This window comes from Selaginella moellendorffii, unplaced genomic scaffold (genome assembly GCF_000143415.4).
Source record: "Selaginella moellendorffii unplaced genomic scaffold, v1.0 SELMOscaffold_66, whole genome shotgun sequence".
NCBI classification, from domain to species: Eukaryota; Viridiplantae; Streptophyta; class Lycopodiopsida; order Selaginellales; family Selaginellaceae; genus Selaginella; species Selaginella moellendorffii.
The window spans coordinates 318,933-323,326 of NW_003314327.1; positions in this window are offsets into that span (position 1 = coordinate 318,933).

Sequence of the window (4,394 nt, forward strand, 5' to 3'; positions counted from 1 at the left end):
AAAGTTTTTTATGTCAGCGTTTTGATCTTCGTCTTGGCTCTATTTCTTTAAAGGCTGTGATCCGTAACGACACCAGTATAGTTGCATACTCGGAGTTTCTTCTTTTTGGTGTGGGTGAGGGTGGACAACAATGGGATTTACAAAATTCCAAGTCAAAGGAGATTCGAGTGTTCGGATCTCCAGTCAAAATGCCAAAATGCGCTCCAGCGAAAGTGAATGTGAAGCAAGAGTCAGTCGTTATCCTCTCGTCCTCTTTTAGTTCAAGTGGAGATGTCATGCTAGTGTCAGTGCCAAATTCACCAGCTCCAGCTCCAACTTCAGCAATATTCAAAGCCGTTAGCAATGCTTTCCAGTCTTCACGCCTCTCAATCGACGTGCACTTGTTTTTGTATAGGCTTGTGAGTGAGCTTCCATCCTCCTACAACGGCAATATTTTCTTCGAACTACCACCTCTTGTTAGCAGCACAGGTTCCAAACGGAAGGGGATGGAAACCAAGTAGGATGTCCACAATTGGTGCAAGATCAAGACCACACACTTTCAACATTTTGAAGGCACAGTGTCTATAGTTCATTGTGGTGGGCATTTAGATTGTGTGGATGAAGCATGCAATCGAGACTGCTCTAGAAACTCTATATTTTTCGAAGGGTCTGCAGTCAATCCTCCAACCTGTGACACCATTGCTGTTGGATTCAAATGTCGATTCTGCAAAAATGCTCCTCTATGTCGTGCTATCTGCGAGGCCAAGATGTACTACTTTCTTCCACATGATGGAGTGGCTGGAAGAGCTATAGTGCATGTTGGCACACATATGCATCTAATGCAGGAAGGGATACAAAGGAGTTCTCTCAACCGTTTCAAAGATGCTGTACAGGAAGAGACTATGAGAAACTCATCTGCAACTCCGAAGCATGTTCAGAAGACCGTCCTCAAGGATTTTATCGCAACTACCTTACTCAATCCAGATTGCCAAAAGACTCAACTAAACGAGGCTAGCTTGCGGGACTTACTACGAGGAGTACAACCTGCTACTAGCCTAAGGGGGTACATCCGTTATTTTTCATACGTTATAATAATAATTTTTTCTTACATTACATTGTTTAGGATAAAATCTTGGATGTGTGAATCTCGAGAGGGAAAGTTGCAATCAAAAATTGACTCCATCCTTGAATTGAAACGGACCTGTCTATACGAATTCATCCACGGAAGTTTGTTTCCAGACCAAGTTGTGAATGAGCAAGAGCGCCCCTTCGTCTTCAAAATGTTTACCATGGGCCCTGCCTCTGGCGTAGATCTTGTCTCCCGAATGGACATGTTTGGGTCCAGTGACCTTGCAAATGCATGGGTACATTTTGACCATATGGAGCGTGTATCCGGTTGGACAACCATGGGAGCTTATGTGTATGATCCAAGGTAATTTTAATTCTCATTATATTGAAATTGTTATAATATTTATGTTTTCATAGGCTATGTTGTAACTTAACAATTGCGACACCAGAGTTTAAAATAGAAGACTAGACAGCACAGGAAATATTTTGGAAGTCCCTCTCTGATATTGTCCTAAAGCGGACTGGTAAGCTTGCAAACTTTCATGGTTTCATGGCAGATGGGGCTGGTGCAAATTGGAATGGTATCCGAGCAGTTTTTGGGAATGGTCAACCATTGGAAGGTCGTGAGAGGACTTGTGAGTTCCATTAGGCTCAAAGCCTAAACCAGCACTGCCACCTTATCAAGCCAGAGTTTCAATCAATATTTAAGGAGTTGTGCAAACAATGGCAGGTTGCACCTTCTGAAGAAGAGCATGAGGCAAAAGCAAACGAGATCCGAATGTGGTGGCATAAAGATGGCCATACAGACATAAGTTGCCTACCACAACTTGAGTCATGGTTAGGATGGTGGGAAGTTAGGATGTTCCAATGGGGACATCACTCTTTTCAGGTTGGTTTATATTCTTTCTTCTTCTTTTATTACCTTTTAATATTGCCTTTTCCATTAGGATCAACCACTTAAGGACCTCACATACACCCCAACTGTGAATCTCTCCGAAAGTAAGCATTGGAGTTGGCGTTCCTCTGAGGCAGGGAAAGGGAAGATGAGTCTATACGAAGCCTGTCTATCAGATTTGATACGTGCTATAGAGCAATCTTCAAAAGCACTAGCATTCGAGGAAGGAAGATACATGGGAATAGGGCCTTCTGTTAAGATGTTACATGATAGGATGAAGAGAAAATTAACTCCACCCGCCCGAACAGTGGCAACTGCAATTGAGGAAGTGGTCTGTGGCACATCTATGGAGTACACTCCCCGAGCTTCTATTGGTGATATGAAGACTGTCCGCTCAAAGCGTCGTTTTTCCTTTGCTGGGGAAGATGTTGGTACGGACCTTGGAGCAAAAAGCTCTCATAGGCTTGATGTCAAGTACCATTCTGCTCTAAGACACCGTTCTCGGACCAAGCCACCTCAAATGGCTGATGAAGAGAGTGCATCGCAACAGGTTGAAATTACTTACCGTAGCGTGAAGCTGAAGCAATGGGCAATCCGATGCATGCCAGCAAAATCGAATATAAGGTGTGTGGGGATGCTTCCGAGGGGCAAGTGTTGGGCCTGGATTCGTGGTGAAAAATCTGCTTCTGTTCCAGCCCCATGTTTCTATAGGGAACGAAAGCAAGCAGGATTTTCAAGATGGTGCTGGCTATATTGTTGCAACACCGACACCAACCATACGAAGCGGCTTGAAGACACTATAGTGACTAAACCTGATGCAGTACCTAAAGAATGGCCGGTTGCTAATGGGGTCGCACTCACCTCGGATGAGATTGAAAACCTTGAGAAATCTGGTTTTAATCTTGAGAGGAGAGTTGGAGACATGAGTGACAAGAGCAAGACTATTTCTACAGAGATGCACAGGAGGCCAGCACGAAAAGGTAAGGCAGTTAAATTTATTGGTACCGTCTCCAAGCAAAAGCAAGGTAAAATAAACTTGGCTCAAACACTTGAGTGTGAGATTCTCTCCATGAAGTACATCACTGCAGGACTCTAGATTAACATTTTGAAACACCACAACCCGCGCTTGCAAAAGAGTACACAGTCAAAACAGAGGTGGAGAGTACACAATTGCCATTCACGACTTTCCTTCTTGCACATGTCCAGACTTTACGAAGCGCGAGGAACATGGGAGGGCATATGCTCCTTGCAAGCATATGTACTACATCTTCATCAACATCTTACACCAGGATCCTAAAGTGGATATTCATATACACCAAGCAAGCCTTACTATTGCTGAGTTGCAGAAAACTTTTGGAGCTAATTAGATTTCTTCAACACTATCAATGTTTATTCTCTATCAATAAAATTTATTATACTTTATATAATTAATACAAATGTGCTTTTTCATTTCACTTTTCATTTTATATGCTTCCGAGTGTTCTTCTCACAATATTGCCTATAGTACTCGTGTGTCTCCATTTCTGTCTTTACCATCTCAAAAAAGATTTCATGGTAATCTTTTGGGTGCGTGATGTTGCAGTGTGTCGCAAGAGCATATATACCATCATACTGATCATTGTCATTGTTTCCATCAGACGCTAGAAAACATATAGGGCACTTCTTGAAAGTGGCAGAATTGCACTTTTCTAAAACAAGTAAGAGGGCATTCTTTTTCACCCAATTTGTTGCACCCTCTGTCATTGCATTTATCTCCAACTCATTATCACTATCCTCACTATCCTCTCTTTCATTCTCTTGTGTGATTTGGTTATGCTGTACAATGGGATAGTTATTGCATCTCCTAGCCCTTGAGCCCTGGGAAGAAAGATTGTGAGAGTTAAAATTACCAACACTAGAACCCATAGGCATTTGTGGGTGTATTTCCTTTTTTTCGAATGAGAGTGTGAATGAAGATCTATAAATTTTAGATAGTATGCTACAACAAACCCCTCAAGAATGTATTCTACAAAGAACCAAGTCTTTCTGTTATAGGCAATAAGCTTATATCAACGGTTTTTTTTTTCCTTTCAAACGGTTATATGGCTTCACATAGAATCTTATTTCAAATTTAATAATTTTTTAATTCTGACAAACCTAACATTTACTAGCCAGAAAGCATAGAGTACAAATTTAAAGAAGTGACAAGAATACTCTTTTTGCAAACATTTTATTTTATGTTCTAACAAATGTCCCTATCATTGCATGTAGTAAATATTTAAATTATTAGAAACAAAAAGTGTTCTTTAAAACATTTTTATCTATATAATATATAGAGAGTTATTAAATTATTAGGTTCGCCATAACCTTAAAATTTTAAAATTTATAATGTTTGTACTAAATTACAATTGAAAATTGAGCTCAACTCGTGAGCTCAACTCTTCAACTCGTGAGCTCAAGTATGGTCCACGCC